At 34.1% G+C, this 18,812-nt stretch overlaps 1 long non-coding RNA gene across 1 annotated transcript in view; it reads right to left on the reverse strand.

The window, feature by feature from the left end:
• Window positions 1–337: 337 nt before the first annotated feature.
• The window catches only part of LOC141424226 (uncharacterized), a 42,700-nt gene continuing 24,225 nt past the window's right edge, over window positions 338–18,812 (reverse strand). Inside the window, exon 2 of the long non-coding RNA XR_012449211.1 lies at window positions 338–2,155. This is a non-coding gene — a long non-coding RNA (uncharacterized lncRNA). The remainder of the gene's footprint in view (window positions 2,156–18,812) is intronic.

Genomic DNA, 18,812 nt, shown 5'->3' on the forward strand with positions numbered 1-18,812 from the left:
TGGGGTAGAATAGCTACATTGAGGGATGGGGAGTCACTGGTCTGTTAGGGGAGGGGAGGGAAGAAGAAGGACCTGGGTCTCTTGGTAGGTCATTTTTATAACATCTTGAACTTGGAGGTGGGGACACAAAATATCATCACCTGGCTCCTCTCACCAGTGGGATAGGGGGAGGAGCCCTTGAACCAAGAAGGGGAGCAATTCCAGACTATATCTAACCTAGCATGCCTCAGAAATTGATAAGATATGGGTTCCATAATGCAAGGAGAAGATATTATGACAAATCAGAAAGTAATCAAAAGAACTTAAAAGTACAAAAACTTTAAAGCATTCTAAGGAATGAAATTCATAATGAATACAGATGTTTTATTTTCTTTCTCCATCAGTAGAATATGAGTTTCTCATTCTATGAAAACTATCCATCCACATGTTCTCTGTAGTCAGTCGTCTTCAAAAGAAAGTTAGATGGCAGCAATAATACAAGTGAAAAAGCTATTAACATTTAAGTATAACTGATGAAAGAAAGCTATACAGTATAGCATTATACAAATGAAATTGTAAAAGTATTTTATTGGAAATAATAAATTACCTACTTTGCTGTACAAAATATTTAGAGATCCTAAACAGGTCAATAACAAAAGCATCAGAAGAATAAGACTTTACATTTCACTCTTAGCAAAGGATCAGGTGGGTTTTCTGTTTTGTTTTTAGAACATAGGAAAATATGAGACTCTTGAAATGTTTTTCATAAAGCTACTATAATATCCAATAAACACAGATTGCAGAGAAATTATAATAGACCAATGTCACCAACACAAATAACAATTTATTAATATCCTAAATATTAGCTCATAAATTACAACAAAGATAAAAGGATCCTGTATCAAAAAGTAGCATAATAAGAAAGACATAGCATTTTTGCTAGCTTGAGATAAAGATAGTTATACAGGGAGATACCTAGCATTGCTTCCATTGCACTTGTGTATTGAAACCCACATTGGTTCGTCTCTGTCAGACCTCTTCACTACTTCCTGGTCCCCTCCCCATAGGGGCCTCTGCCAGTTTAAGATTACTTTATTTGCACCTCTATAGTGAGAACATCAACCACATTCAAGTTTTAGGTTTCCTTCCCTTTCCTTTTCCTCCCATGCTCATTCTTCCATTAGTGTGTGACCCAAGTCCAATAAAATTATTGCATTTGTGTTAAGTCTAAAGTCCACATATGAGGGAGAACATGAGATTTTTTGCCTTCTAAGCCTGACTAACTTCGCTTAAGATGATGTTCTCCAGTTCCATCCATTTACTTGCAAAAGACAAAATTTCATTCTTCTTTGTGGCTGAGTAAAATTCCATTGTGTATAAATACCACATTTTCTTAATCCATTCGTCAGTAGTGGGGCATCGTGGCTGTTTCCATAGCTTTGTCATAGTGAATAGTGCTGTAATAAACATAGGTGTGCAGGTGCCTTTGTAATAACTTGAGTCGAATTCATTTATGGCCAGGGATGGTGAGCATTTTCTCATGTGTTTTTTGGCTATTTGGACTTCTTTCTTTGAGGAAGGTCTGTTTAGTTCAGTTGCCTACTTCTTTATAGGTTCATTGATTTTGGGGGAGTTTAGTTTTTTGAGCACCCTGTATACTCTGGTTACCAGTCTTTGTCTGATGTATACTTAGCCAATATTTTCTCCCACTTTGTGGGTGGTCTCTTCAGTTGAGAGATCATTTTTTTTGTTGTGAAGAAGCTTTTCAATTTCATGTTGTCCCATTTGTCCATCCATTCTCTTAGTTGCTGGGATGCTGGAGTTCTACTGAGGAAGTCTTTGCCTATACCTATTGTTTCCAAGGTGTTCGCTGCTCTTTTGTGTACTAACTGCAAGGTTTCATGTCTGATATTAAGGTCCTTAATCCACTTTGAGTTGATACCAGTACAAGGTGAAAGGCAGGTATCTAATTTCAATTTTCTGCAGGTAGATAACCACTTTTGCCAGCAACATTTGTTGAAGAGGCTGTCTTTTCTCCATCATGTGTTTTTGGAGACTTTGTCAAAAATAAGGTAGGCATAACTGAGCTATGTGTATTCATATTCTTGTCCTCTGTTCTGTCTGCTCTTCATATCTGTTTTAGTGCCAATATCACGCTGTTTTTATTGCTATGAATCTGTAGTTTAATTAGAAGTCAGGTGGAAGAAATAAAATAGAGAAAAGCAATGTTAGAGAGCAAAAAAATGTGGCATCTAAAACAGGAATTATAAGAATAGGCTTATTATAATTATAAGAATATGGCAGAGAAAATAAAATCAGTGAACTAAAGAAACAGCAGGAGAATCTACGAAATTGGTACACAGAGAAAAAAATCTAAAAATTAGCATAGCCTTGATGACTTGGTAGACAAGTAAAAGTTGAAAATAGAATCTTAGAAGGAAAAGATGGGGCGAGAACAAAGGGCAATTTAAAAAATAATAATCAACACATCTCTAAAAAGGAAGAAAAATATAAAACCACTTATTCAACAACTTAACTAACCCCAACCATGATAAATAAAATCACAACAAGGCTCAGAATATCAAATTTCTGAATAACACTGATAAAGAGAAAAATCTTACAATTAGTCAATTGAGAAAGGGAAGAAAATACAGGGAAGAAAAAAAGGTGGGGTTTCTTTCAGTAGCAATTCAAGTCAGTTGTAAAACATTGATTAAAAAAATGGCCTATTATCTTTATGTGTGTCCAAGAAAAATGTAAATAAAGTTGAAAGAATTTATTACCAGCTGAACAGCACTGTAGGAAATGTTAAACAAAGGCTCTTTGGTTAGAAGAACAATAATACCTTAGAAAAACTCAAATATGTAGGATGCAATGAAAATTGTGAGAAAGTTAAGTGAATGGAAATATATGAATATATAAGGTCCTTTAAAAATTTATTTACCAGATAATTGCTTAAAGAAGAAACAGTAGCAAAGTTTTTGGAATTTAAAACACACATAGAAAGAAGTGTATGACAACAATAACATAGTGGCCAGCAGGCAAAAGTGACAGTATAATGTTGAAAGCTTTATACATTATACATTATCATCTAAATTCCTTAACACTGTAAAGATATATGTAAGATAATTTCAAGATGCATGTTACAAACTTCATAGCAACCACTAACAACAGAATTAGTAATAGAGAATAAATATTACATGAAAAAAATCTTACTGTGAAAAATAAAGGAGATAAAGAAATGCAACAAATAGAAACCAGACACCAAACTTAGATTTAAGCTCATTAAGACCAGCTATATTGATAACCACAACAAAGTTAAAGGTCTTAAACATTCCAATTAAATATCAGAGATTTCAGAGTGAATGAAAAGTAGTTATGACTTATATGCTATCTGTAAGCATATGTATTTTCTGTAGGTCACTTCAATATAATATGACCAATAGGTTAATTAACAAAGGATGGAAACCAGCCATAGTGCCATTGAGCCTGTAATTCCAGCACTCAAGAGGCTGAGGCAGTCGCATCACAAGTTCTGGGTCAGCCTGGGCTACATAGGGAGATCCTGTATCAAAAAAAGCAAAATAATAAAGAATGGGAAAGTTTATATCATGCAATAATCAATAATAAGAAAACTGGAATAACAGTGGCTCACGTCTGTAATCCTAGCTACTCAAAAGCAGAGATCAAGAGGATCTAGGTTAGAAACCAGCCTGGGCAAGTAGTTTTAAAAAACCGATCTCAAAAAACACCCATCACAAAAAAGGACTGGTGGAGTGGCTCAAGATGTAGGCCCTGAGTTCAAGCCCCAGTACCACAAAAAAAAAAAAAAAAGAAAACTGTAATGTCCACAGCAATTCTCAAGAAAGTATACTTCATGAGAAGTATCACCAGAGGAAAGATGGGAACTCCATAAAAAACACTGTTCAATTCATCAAAAAATAGCAATTTTAAATATATGTGCATCTAATAATAAGTCTGCAAAACTTATAATGCAAAATAAAGAAACCCAAAAGGAAAAGTAGGCATACTCACATTATAGAGATTTTAATAATCATTTTCCAATAATTACAAGTGTATAAAAATCATTATGTGTATAGGAAATTTAAACACTATTGACATGACATAATTCATAATTTTAAAATGCTCTATTATCTAACCATGAAATGCAGTCTGTTCAAATGCAAAGGAAAATGCCATACCACAGCACAAGATAGACCTTAAAACAATTCTCACAAAATTTTAAAGAATTGAAATTGTACAGAGCATGTTCTCTGACTATAGTAAAAACAAGCTAGAAATAAGCATACAATATGTCTGGGAAAATTGCCATATATTTGGGAATTAATCATCCTTTTTCTAAATACTTCATGAATGAAAGAAGAAAACACACATAGTTTTAAACTAAAAATATAAAATTATAACTAAAATGTGATGATTGAGGTAAAATAGTAAGTACAGAAAAATTTGTAGCTTATACTAGAGAAGTCTAAAATCAATGATATAAGGTTCCAGTTTAGAAAAACAGACAAGTTAAGTCTAAAGCATATAAAAGAAGAATAGAAGGAAATATAAAAATATAAGATATCAGACATCTGACAAAGAGGGCAGTAAGGTAAAAATAAACAGGATGGTACTTTTTTTCTATTAAATAGATAAGCCAGCTATAATAGGAAAGAAGAAAGTGAGAAGATACAAATCAACAATTTAAGAATAAAAGAAGGGATATTGCTATAAATCCTCCAGAACTTAAAATGATATAAACATACTTCAATATCATTATTCCAATTAACTCAAAGGGTTTTTTTAAATTATTTCTTCCTTTCCTTTTTAGTTGAAGTCAGGGTTACTGAGGTGTAATTTACATATGGTAGAATTTACCCTTTTAGGTGTTACATTGAGCTGTCCTGTAACCACCACCACCACAGTGAAGATATTATAGGACCATCACCGAGACAGTTTCTCAGGACTCTTGGCCATCAATTCACTCTTCCCACCTCCATCACCTACCAACCACTGATATGATTTCTGTCCCTCTGAGTTTGTTTTTTTCCAGAATTTTAAATAAATGGCATCAAACAGGACATAGCCTTTTGTATTTGACTCCTTTCACTTTGAAGATGTCCTTGAGACACATCCACGTTATTTATATAAGTAGGTAGTTCCTTTGCATTGCCAAGTATTCCATTGTACAAATGTTCTAAAATTCTATTCATGTACCAGTTGATGGTTACTTGGGTTATTTCCAGTTTGTGGCAATTATGAATAAAACTGTGAACATTTGTGTACAGGTCTTTAGTTGAACAAGTACTTTCTTTTCTTTTGACTATATACCTGGGATCATTCCTCCTATTTTGAAACCCTGTCTTCCATAATACCACAATACCATGACACCAGCCTACTCCTTCTCTGCCACTTGCTTCTTTTTAAAAATTAGCATAAATTAATTGTACAAAAGGATTTCATTGTGATATGTCCATACATGCACATAATGTACTTTGATCAAATTCACCCTCTATTACTCTTTAGTATCCTCCTGTATTCTTCTTTAAACAATTTTAATGAGTTTCATCATTCTGTCTTCATATATGCATATAAAGTACTTCAATCATATTTACACCCTCTCACAGATATCTCCTGCTATGCCAAACTTGGATAGACAAATATCACATGTTTTCTCTCATATGTAGAATCCAGACATAAAAAGAATGACATCAATGTAACAGGGGGATTGCTGGGGGGTTGGTATGAAGAGGGAGGATAAATGGAGAAGGTAACTCAAAATTGTAAATAAAATAAACAAATGAATTCAGATTATAAAAATGGACAGAAGTTAGAGATTTTGAATAGCCTTATAGTCATAAAGGGAATTTAATTTTAGTATATAACCTGTACTCAAAGAAAAATACAAGTTAAGATAGCTTAAAATCTGTTAAACATGTATGGAAGAAATAATGCAAAATTACACAGTTTGTCTTATAAAATTAACAAGAACTTACACTTAGTTCACTTTATGAAACCAATATTTACTTTGATAATAAACAAGGGGGAGAAATCCAAGAAAACAGCACAGAAATATCCTTCATGAACAATTGTATTGTTGTTGATGGTGATGATGATGGTGCTGAAACAAATGTCTATAAATATAGAAACACAAACAATACAAATTTGTATCTTACAGCTGTGTAAGTCATAATTTCCACACTGGGCTAAAGTAAAGAGTTGGCATGGCTGTATTTCTTTTTAGGCACTGGAGAATAGGACATCTCTTTCCTCGGCTTTTCCTCTTCTAGCAGCTGCCATTTTCATCATTCCCATGGTTTGACAGCTTCTTTCCCCATTTCTAAAGCTAGCAAGGTTTCTCTGCTTTGAATGTTTTCTAGTATTAGATTGGACTCACCCAGAAACTCCAAAAATAATCCCCCATTTCAGAGCTCTTAACCTGAATCACATTAAAGATTCTTTTTGTTTTGTGATGCAGTACATTCACCAGTCTAGGGGATTAGTATGTGAGCAGCCTGGTGGCGGGACAAATCTATACTTCTGCCTACCGCACATGGGAAAGTAAAATTCTTAATAAAATATTAAGAGCATCCAGCATCATTAAGAAAATGCAGCATGACAAAGGAAGTTTATCCCAGGGATGTAAGATTGGCATATAATTCATGCCATTTTCGTGATAAGGAAGAATGTTATATGGTCATGTCAATAGATTATAAAAACTTACTTGTGACTTTTTTGTCTACTTTATTTTATTTTTATTTAACATTTTTATTAGCATATTACTTGAACAGGGGGATTTCATTATGACATTTCTACATATGCTTAAAAAGTATCTTGGTTAGATTCACCCTCACCATCATTCTCCCTCTTCCCCCTCTCCTGCTACTTACAACAGTTTCAATGGATTTCACTGTTCTCTTTTCATACAAGTATATAAAATACATTGGCCATATTCACTCTCTTTTTCTCTCTCCATTCACTACCCCTTACTCATATTCACCCACTAACAGGACTTGTTTTATACATCTATCCTTCATTTCTTCATGTGTATATTCATTGTTAAAAGGGGTTTCACAAGGGTATTTCATCTGTGAATTAACCCCTTCTATTACTCACTCTTTCCCCCATCCCCTATTATTCAACAGCTTTCAGTGCATTTCATTACATCATCTTCCTACACAGATGCAATGTATTTTGATATTATTCACTCTCTATCATTCTCTTTTCCCTTCCCTCCTCCCCCTAGTCCTATCAAACAGTCCCACTATTGTAAACAGTGTGTGTGTGTGTGTGTGTGTGTGTGTGTGTGTTTGTGTGTATATTTGTCTTTTGGTTGTATCTTCCATATATGAGAGAAAACATGCTACCTTTGTCTGTCTGAATCTGATATACTTCACTTAACATGATGATCTCTATCCATTTATCTGAAAACAATACAATTTCATTCTTCTTTATGACTGAATAATGCTGTATTGTGTATATATGTCACATTTTCTTAATCCATTCATCAGTTATAGCATATCTGGGCTATTTCCAAAGCTTAGCTTTTGTGAATAATGCTGCAAATAAACATGAGTGTGCAGCTGTCTCTATTGTATCCTGACTTACATTCCTTTGCACATATCCAGGAATGGTATCACCGGCTTACATGCTAGTTAGTTCTATTTTTAGTTTTTTTGAGGCACCTCCATACTACTTTCCATAGTGGTTGTATTAATTTATATCCCCACAAACAGTGTATGAGGGTTTTTATTTCCCTGCATCCCTCACCAGCACTTATTGCTATTTGTTTTTGATGGTAACCATTCTGACTAGAGTGAGGTGGAATCTTGATGTAGTTTTCATTCTTCTACTCCATTAAAGTCATGCAACTCATCTACACAGACACATGCAGTGAAGCCCCAAATGGCCTGCTATAGTTACTCCAAATGACACCTTCATAGTTCCCAATTCATTCTTGCATGAGTTGATGTCTTTTTAAAAATTAGACAAAACTATTGATTAAAAAATGTCAAAAGGAAATTGATATGGTTTTAATGTCTGCTCAAAAGTTCACATATTGGTAACTAAACCCCCAATTTTATGTGAGACATTTGGGAGGTGGTTAGGATTAGATGAGATCAGAAGGGGGACGGTCATGATAGCATTAACAACTTTATAAGAAGAAAGGACACCTGAGGTAGCACACTTTCTCTGTCTCCCCATGCTATGCTTTCCATCAGGCCATGATGGAGAGAAAAGGCCTTTGCCAGGTGCCAGTTTGGCCTTCCAAGTCCCTGGAACTGTTAGATAAATTTTTATTATTTGTGAATTAGCCAGTTTCAAATATTTTGTTACAGTAACAGAAAATGAATGAAGATAAGTATCTACAATAACCTTACAGTTAACATAGTACTTACGGATAAAAGTGCTTTTTCTCTAAGAATGGAAACAAAGCAAAATTCTTGCTTTCATCACTTTTTTTTATTTGGGATTATAGCCTCACGGAATAAGATAAGAAAAAGAAAAAAGCTCATGAACAACTTGGAAAGGAAAACATAAATGTGCATTAATTCAAATATAGCCTGGTTTTATACACAGAAAGTCCTGAGAAAACTCTATAAAGACATTACTACAGTTAATAAGAGAATTTAGCAAGTGTCCATTATACTGTGTAAATATTTTAAAAATTAATTCTATTTCAGAAATAAAATTCAAAGAAAAATTTTAGTCTAACAAATAAAAACATGGCCACTATAGGCCAAGTGAAAACTTCTAATTATTGATGATAGATATTAAAGATCTAAATGAGTGAAGAAACATACCATGTTCATTGATAAAATCTCAATGTTATCAACATGACAGTTATTCTCAACAGAGGATAGTGAATTTGCCAAAATTCCAAAATATTCTGTAGAAATGAAAATGACCCTAAAATCTCTATGAGAAAGCAAAAAAACAAAAATTGTCCAAAAATTTTGAAAAAAACTGGACATTTTCACTACCCAACTACATGTAGCTGAAGTGTGCTGAATTCATGTCAAAATGAACTTACTCATAATGTAGTAGCAGAGTACAGAAATACACAAATAAAGCCAAGTAATTTTTATCAAGTTAGTTCAGTGGGTAAAGAACAGCCTTTTTGAATATGTTCCGCTGGAACAAGACAAATTCAGATGGAGAAAAAAACAACTTAAACCCTTATGCTACCTGTGCAAAGTTCAACACAAAATAAATCAGAGACCTAAGCATAAAAGCTAAAATAGTGGCCAGATACAGTGGCTCATCCTACCTACTTGGGAGGCTGAGATAGGAACACTTGTGGCTTGAGGTCAGCTCAAACAAACAAAAAAAAAGTTCATAAGACCCCATCTCAATAGCTGGGCATGGTAGCACAAGACTGACATCCCAGCTTGTGGGAAGCTGAGATTAGGAGGGTTGTGGTAAGTTAAAGTGACAATGTCTTAACAGAAAAAGCTGGGATGATGGAGCATACCTGTCATCCCTGCTATGGTAAGAAGTGTAAAATGGGAGGATCAGAGTCCAGGCTGGTCCAGGCAAATGAAACCCTATCTCAAAATTAATCAAAGCAAAAATGGCTCAAAGAATGAATCAAAAGTTAGCAGAGTACCTGTCCAGTAATGGTGAAAACTTGAATTCAAACTGCAGTACTGCCAATAAATAAATAAACTAAAATCACAGAATTTCTGGAATAAAACACAAGAAAAAATATTGAGCAGGGCAAAGGTTGTTTAACATAAAAAGCCATGAGTGAAACAACTGACAAATTAAACCTTATGAAAATTAAAACTTCCAATATTCAAAACTTTTAAACAAAGTTCAGATGTTTTCTCTCATATGTGGAAGATAGATCCAAAAACTCCTTTGAGAATAAGAAGATTCAGGCATGGTGAGCTACACCTGTAATTCCAGCCCTGGAGAGACTGGGGTGGGAGGATTGCAAGTTTAAGTCCAGCCTGGGCTGCACATCAGGACTCTGTCTTAAGGAAAACAAAAAAGAGACAAGCTACACAATGGAAGAAAACTCATATACATTTATATCAAATATTTGTATCCATGATGTTTAAACTATCCCATAATTTAATATGGCAAATAAACCTACTAAAATAGGCATTTTAACCCAACTTCCAACTACACTACAGATCCATAGCAATAAAAGCAACATGGTAGTGGCACAAAAACAGATATGAAGACAAGTATAAAAGAATAGAAGACCTGGATATGATTCCAGGCAGTTACACCTACCTGAGATTTGACAAATGTGTCAAAAACATATGATGGAGAAAAGACAGCCTCTTCAACAAATGTTGGTGGGAAAACTGGACACCTGCCTGAAGAAAACTGAAACTAGATTCATGACTTTCACCCTGTACAATGTCAACTCAAAGTGGATTAAACACCTTATGAACATGATGGTCATAAGTATCTAGAAATCTGTCCATTTCTTTTAGATTTTCAAATTTATTAGAATATAGGTTCTCAAAGTAGTCTCTGATGATTTCCTGGACTTCCACAGTATTTGTTGTTATCTCCCCTTTTGCATTTAAGATTTTACTGATTTGAGTTTTTTCTCTCTTCATTTTAGTCAGGTTTGCCAGGGGTCTGTCAATCTTGTCTATTTTTTCAAAGAACCAGCTTTTTGTTTCATTGATTCTTTGTATTTTTTTTTGTTTGTTTCTATTTCATTAATTTTGGCCCTTATTTTTATTATTTCTCTCCTTCTGCTTGTGTTGGGATTTTGTTCTTATTTTTCTAAGATATTGAGATGTATCATTAGGTCATTGATTTGAGATCTTTCTGTCTTTTTAATATATGCACTCATGGCTCTAAACTTTCCTCCTCTTAGGACTTCCTTTGCTATGTCCCACGGGTTCTGGCAGGTCATGTTTCCATTTTCATTAACTTCCAGGAACCTTTTGATTTCCTCTTTTATTTCCTCAGTGACCCATTGATCACTGAGCAATGTGTTATTCAGCTTCCAATTGTTTGCATGTTTTCTACTGTTGTTTTTGTTGTTGATTTCTAGTTTTAATGCATATGGTCAGAGAGAATGCATGGGATTATTTCTATTTTCTTATATTTGCTGAGACTTACTTTGTGTCCTAGGATATGATCAATTTTGAAGAAGGAACCATGGGCTGCTAAGAAGAATGTATATCGTGCAGCACTTGGATGAAATATTCTGTAGACATCAGCTAGGTCCATTTGATCTATGGTGTAATTTAGTTCTAGAATTTCTTTACTGATTTTTTGTTTGGATGACCTATCTGTGATAGGGGAGTATTAAAGTCTCCTCCTACCTCTGTGTTGGAGTCTATATATACGTTTATGTCATTCAGAGTATGTTTGATGAAATTGGGTGCATTGACGTTGGGTGCATATAGGTTGGTAATTGTAACTTCCTTTTGGTGTATTTCCCCTTTTATTAGTATGGAGTGTCCTTCTTTATCTCCTTTGATCAATGTAAGTTTGAAGTCTACTTTGTCCATTATAAGTATTGCTACCCCTGCCTGTTTTACAGGACCATTGGCTTGGTAAATCTTCTTCCAGCCTTTCACCCCAAGCCAGTGCTTGTTTCTGTTAATGAGATGGGTCTCCTCTAAGCAACAGATTGTTGAATCTTCCTTTTTAATCCAGTTTGCCAAACAATGTCTTTTAATAGGGAAGTTAAGTCCATTAACATTCAGTGTTAGTATTGATAGCTATGTGGTAATTCCTGTCATTTAGTTGTTTTTGTTTTTTAAGGGTTTGATTGTGTGCAGCTGAATCAATGTTATTCTCTGATTCCTTGTCTTTTCTTCTCCTGTAATTTGGTACTGCCTGTCCTTTCATGGTTTTGTTTGCTTTCATTTTCTGCGTTCAGAATACCTTGAAGAATCTTTTGTAGTGGTGACTTGGTGGTCATATATTGTTTTAGTTTCTGCTTATTATGGAAGACTTTTACTGCTCCATCTATTTTGAATGATAGTTTTGCTGGGTAGAACATCCTAATGTTGAAGTTATTTTCATTCAGTGCTTGGAAGACCTTACTCCATGCTCTTCTTGCTTTTAAGGTTTCCATTGAGAAATCTGCTGTGATTTTGATGGGTTTACCTTTGTATATTAGTTGTTTTTTCTCTCTTAAGGCCTTCAATATTCTTTCTCTATTCTCTGTGCTTGTTTTAATGATGATATGTCACAGGGTAGTTCTATTTTAGTCAAATCTGTTTAGTGTCTTGGAGGTTTCCTGTACCTGCATGGGCATAGCTTTCTCTAGATTTGGAAAAATTTCTGTTACTATTTTATTGAGTATATTATGAATTCCTTTTGCTTGTATCTCTTCTTCTTCTTCAAGACCCATGATTCTCAGGTTTGGACTTTTGATGGAGTCGGTGAGTTCTTACATATTCCTTTCACATGTTTTAAGTTGTTTGACTAGTAGCACTTCAGTATTTCCTTTAATTTTCATTTCATCTTCGAGTTCTGAGACTCTGTCTGCTGATCATTCTACTCTACTGGAGTGGCCTTCCATAGTGTTTTGTATTTCTGTTTCATTCTTTTTTATAAGGTTTCCATTTCCCCTAAAATCAGGAATGAGAGAAGGGTGCCTACTATCATCACTCCTATTCAACATAGTCCTGGAAATCCTAGCCATAGCAATTAGGCAAGCAGAAGAAATAAAAGGAATACAAATAGGTAAAGAAACCATCAAAATATTCCTATTTGCTGATGACATGATCCTATATCTTAAAGACCCAAAAAACTCTACCCAAAAACTCCAAGACACCATAAACAGCTACATCAAGGTGGCAGGATACAAAATCAAGTTACAAAAATCAATAGCTTTTCTATACACCAACAACAAACAAATTGAGAAACAATTTGTTTCTCAAAAAATTCAAATACCTAGGAGTAAACTTAACAAAGGATGTGAATGACCTCTATAAGGACAATTACAAACCCCCAAAGAAAGAGATCAAGGAAGACTAGAGAAGGTGGAAAAATCTCCTGTGCTCATGGATTGGTAGAATGAACATAGTAAAAATGGCAATACTACCAAAAGCAATTTATATGTTTAATGCAATTCTCATCAAAATCCCAGTGACATTCATCACAGAGATTGAAAAATCTCCCCTAGAGTTCATTTGGAAAAACAAGAGACTGTGAATAGCCAAGACAATACTCAGCAAAAAGAGGAATGCTGGAGGTATCACAATACCTGACTTCAAACTATATTACAAAGCAATAGCAATAAAAATAGCATAGTACTGGCACAAAAACAGATATGAAGACCAGTGGAACAGAATAGAGGACCCAGATATGAATCTACACAACTATGCCCACCTTATTTTTCACAAAGGTACCAAAAACATACGATTGAGAAAAGATAGCCTCTTCAACAAAAGTTGTTGGGAAAAGTGGTTATCTATCTGCAAGAAACTGAAATTAAACCCATATTTGTCACCCTATACTAGTATCACTCAAAATGGATCAAAGACTTTAATATCAGACCCAAAACTCTGAAGTTAGTACAGGAAAGAGCAGGGAATACTCTGGAAGTAATAGAAATAAGCAAGGACTTTTTCAATAGAACCCCAGCATCTCAGCAACTAAGAGAAAGGATGGACAAATGGGCCTGCATTAAATTAAAATGCTTCTGCTCAACAAAAGAAATGGTCTCTAAACTGAAGACACCATCCACAGAATGTGAGAAAATCTTTGGTAGTTATACATCTGATAAAAGACTGATAACCAGAAAATATAGGGAACTCAAAAAACTAAACTCCCCAAAATTCAATGACCCAATGAAGAAATGGGCAAAAGAACTGAACAGAGCTTTCGCAAAAGAAGAAATGCAAATGGATAAAAAATGTTCAACATCCCTGGCCATAAAGGAAATGCTGATTTACATTTTGATTTAAATCACATTAAGTTTCCATTTCACTTTGGTTAGAATGTCTATCATCAAAAACACAAAAAACAACAAATGTTGGCAAGGATGTGGGGGAAAATGAACCTCATATGCTGCTGGTGTGAATGTAAATTAGTACAATCACTACAGCAACAGAATGGAGGCTCCTCAAAAAACTAGAAAAAAATCTGCCATATGATCCAGCAATTCCACTCCTAGGGATCTACCCAAAGGATTATAAATCAGGTTACAATAAAGGCACCTGCAAACCCTGTGTTTATTGCAACATTATTCATAATAGCTAAGCTGTGGAAACAGCCAAGATGCCCTACTACTGATGAATAGATTAAGAAAATGTGGTATTTATATAAATGGAATTTTATTTGGCCACAAAGAAGAATGAAATTTTGTCATTTCCAGGTAAATGGATGGAACTGGAGAACGTCATCTTAAGTGAAGTTAGCCAGATTCAGAAGGCCAAAAGATGTATGTTTTTTCTCATATGTGGAATATAGACCTAATACAAATGTAGCAATATTATGATAAACAGGTCACGCCAAGGTGTGGTCACACAAGAGAGGGCGAGGGTAAAAGAAGGAAGTTAAGAAGATGAATATGCTTGATGTACTTTCAATACAGGAATGAATGTAGATTTCTTAAACCTGTTGAAACCAGCATAAGAAGAGGACAAAGGCAGAAAGAAGAAAAATAGAGGAGATGAACTAATTTGTATTATAATACATGTATACATGGAAATGTCACAAGGAAATTCCCTGTGTAGCTATCTTAAACAAACAAACAAAAAATGTCATTTTTTTTGTTTTACAAAATCAAAGAACAGGAGACCATAACAGGTCCTGCCTGGGGGATTTGGTACCAGTGAGAGGGGGAATAGGTAGGGAAACAGTGTAAGATGGTGAATATGGTACAAATACTGTGAACACAGGTATGTAAAGGGAAAAATTGAGACCTGCTGAAACTGTGCCAGGAATGGGGGGAGGAGAGATAAAGAAGAATGGTGGAGAGAGTGAATTCAATTTTGATATATTAGCTATATTGTAAGAATTTTTGTAAATGCCTTGATATACCCCCACCCAGAATAACAATAAAAATAAATTTTAAAAAGAGTGCAAAATAAATAAACAAATAAATAAATAAAAGAATATATTTTTAAAACTGTCAATATTCTCAAGAAAAGACAGTGTTTTCTTAGTGATCAGGGAAATGAAAATTAAAACCTTAATGATTTACCTCTAGGCATTCCATATAATAGCTAAATAAAAAACAGCAGCCATACCAATTCCTGATGTGGACACAGAATAGCTGGGTTGCTCATATATTATTAGTAGGAATGAAAATGATTCATCAAATTTGGGAAATAATTTTATATACTTTATAAACACAATCCTATACTTTATTCTTATTGCTAGATATTTACTGAAGAGAAAGGAAAATGTGTCACCAAATCATATACAAATTCTTTTCATGTTTGCCAAAACTGGAAATAATTCAAGTGCTCAAAGATATTTAAATGGATTTTAATGTGCTATTTATTCAAAGAATTCTCAAAAGTAAAACATAACAAAATTCCAGTTCACACAAAAAAAGTGGATGTATATCAATAGCACACTGAGTAGAAGACAGAACAAAAGAGCAGGCATATGACGGTTGCATTCACATGCAAGTTCAGAAGAGAGAAAACAATGTATTCTGAGAGAAAGCACATCAGCATTTGCCTGGAGCTGTGGACAATATGAAGGGATTTTTTATGATGGTAAAAATATACATCTTTATTGTAATTATGGCTACATGGGTACCTATGTTTCTCCAAATGCATCAAACTGTGCACTTAAAATGGGACATTTCAATGGTTCTCAATACTAGCTCAATAAATTTAAACCATTTCTCCCTGCCCAAAAATGTCACTTTAGGGTATTTTGTAGGCTATATCTAAACTGAGTGTCTAAGTCTACTAGATAATATGTATGATACCTTCTAGCTCTAAATTTTTTGTGTCTGTTTTCTAGCATTCTCTATTTGATTGAAATTCTTAAAGGGGAAGGCATGGGTAAGAGATGGTGTAATGAGGTGAATATGATCAAATTACATTATATATGTATAAAAAGAGCATAATGAAACACATTAGAACTGTGAAAAAGGGAAAGGAGAAGGCAGCATAAGAAAAAGAAATAGAGGGGGTGAATTTAACCAAACTATATTATATACATGCATGGAAATATCACAAGATGCATCAGCATTTGGAAGGTCTATACTACCCATGGAACCAATATTTTCCAAATAACCAATGCATGGTGTTTCAAATCCAAGTATTATCAAGGTCTTCCAAAAACTCAAATAGACCAATTGATTTTAATCTAACAAAGAATGAAAAACTCATTGCTTGAACTATGATTTCAGATACCACACCACAACTTATTTTTAAGTAATTTCTTCCTATTGAATGCATGTGATATGAAAAAACAACCATAATTATCTGAAAAAGCAATTAAAATTCATCTCTCTTTTCTAATTTGTACATTTGGAAGTAGATTTTCTTCATACACTTCAACCAAAGCAACATATCCAGACATTAAAGAAAAATGCAAATCTGTAAAGCAACGCCATTCTTTTCACAATATTTTTGTTTTGGAAATGGTTATTTTAATGCATTAAGTGTAAACATATGTAATACGTTAAATATAAATGTATTAAAATTTATTGCATTTATAATTTTCTTAAAATAAAATTTTAGTACAAATTTTTCACTGTTAAAAAAGAAATAAATAAGAGAGGAGAAGGAGGTAGAGTAAGAGGGCCCAAATCAGCTTCCTGTGTGATTATCAAATAGACACAATATTACTGATAATTAAGTAATCTTGTATTATAAATCTCCAAATTTTGTTAGCAATGATAAATGAGAGACCCAAAAAGATTTTATAAACTCAAAGGAGTTCAAATCTTCTTTGCAGTTAGAATTATTTATCACTTCTAAATGTGTTTTTTTAATCAGGATTCTCTAATGAAGCACTTTTTTTTAAATCCTCATTTTGAAGAAGGTAGCACAAGTTAAAACTGAAAACTAAGTTTTTGTGCATAATGAGCTATAATATTACTAACCTTTATTCAAGGCTAATAGTATCAAGGTAAATTCTGTTAATTCTACTTAGTCACATTCATAAAATACCCAATTCCTTTTGCATTTATAGACTATCATCAAATATGGGTTTTATGTGCTAAGGAGAGAAGAGATTAATAAATATTTAATACTCACAAGTTTAAAACATGAAATGGTTTTGTTTTAGTCACTCTATTGATAGACAAAGAAAATTCTCCCAGGTGGGTTCTGTCTGTATTCTATAATACACTTGAATGTCTCTTATAGAAAACATAGAGAAGCATACTATGGGAGGTAATGATTGATTTGACCTAGAGAGGGATTGTTATTTCTCCTCAGCTGTAACCATTCATTTTCATCAATAGATCTAATATAACTACTGCTGTCATACTTGTGGAATTCAAAAGCAGCAAGAAGTATAAGGAATAGCTAATATAATGGATGTGTAGATGGCTTGAATTTATCAAGCAAAGTAAACTTAAAACAGATGTGAATAACAATGCCTAGATTTTTAATTCTGTAGAATAGAAGAAGAGAAATTTTATTACAGATAGTTCATGTGAAAAAAACCTAAATGGATCCAAATTCCAAAGGGCTTAAGTAACATGCCTAAAAGAATCCTTGACTTTTGTTTGAATTCAAATTTTTCATTTGGTTTCTTGCATGCTCAGTAAGCTATTTTTATCTCAACTAGCAAAAACCCTTGGTCCTTCCTATTATTGCTTACACTCTCTTCAACAAAATTAGAGATAAGGGCAGAATAGTTTCTGCTGTTAGCGAGGGGTAAGGAGGGACAAGAGAGGGGGTGGGGAGAAGGGGGGAGAAATGCCCCAAACACTGTATGCGCATATGAATAAAATAAAAATTTTTTTAAAAAGGCTACCCAAAATGTGAATGTCAACCTAATATGCATTGAAGGAATGTTGTGCTCAGAATACAAAAACTGAGGACAAGTCCTCTTCTGCATTATTCAGAGTCTTGGAAAATGTTTGCTGTACATGGGTGTCAAGAGGAACATAAAGCTGAAATGTAGCTGAAACATAAAGGACTGATAACCAGAATATATAGGGAACTCAAAAAACTAAACTCTCCCAAAATTAATGAACCAATAAAAAAATGGGCAAGTGAACTAAACAGAACTTTCTCAAAAGAAAAAATTCAAATGGCCAAAAAACATATGAAAAAATGCTCACCATCTCTAGCCATTAAGGAAATACAAATTAAAACCACACTAAGATTCCACCTCACCCTTGTTAGAACAGCCATCATTAGAAACAACAACAACAACATGTGTTGGTGAGGATGTAGGGGAAAAGGAACCCTTATACATGGCTGGTGGGAATGCAAACTAGTACAACCACTCTGGAAAAAAATTTGGAGGCTTCTTAAAAATCTAAACATAGATCTACCATATGATCCAGCAATACCACTCTTGGGGATATACCCAAAGGAATGTGACTCCAGTTACTACAAAGGCACTTGCACACCCATGTTTATTGCAGCACTATTCACAATAGCCAAGTTATGGAAACAGCCAAGATGCCCCAGCACTGACGAACTGATTGAGAAAATGTGGTATCTATACACAATGGAAATTTACTCAACCTTGAAGAAGAATGAAATACTATCATTTGCAGGTAAATGGATAGAAATGGAGAACATCATCCTGAGCGAGGTTAGTCAGGCCCAGAAGACCAAAAATCGTATGTTCTCCCTCATATGCGTACTTTAGATCAAGGGCAAACACAAGGGGATTGGACTTTGATCATATGATGAGGTGAGAACACACAAGGGAGGTATGAGGATAGGCAAGAAACCCAAAAA

This window comes from Castor canadensis, chromosome 6, assembly GCF_047511655.1.
Source record: "Castor canadensis chromosome 6, mCasCan1.hap1v2, whole genome shotgun sequence".
In the NCBI taxonomy this organism is placed as follows: Eukaryota; Metazoa; Chordata; class Mammalia; order Rodentia; family Castoridae; genus Castor; species Castor canadensis.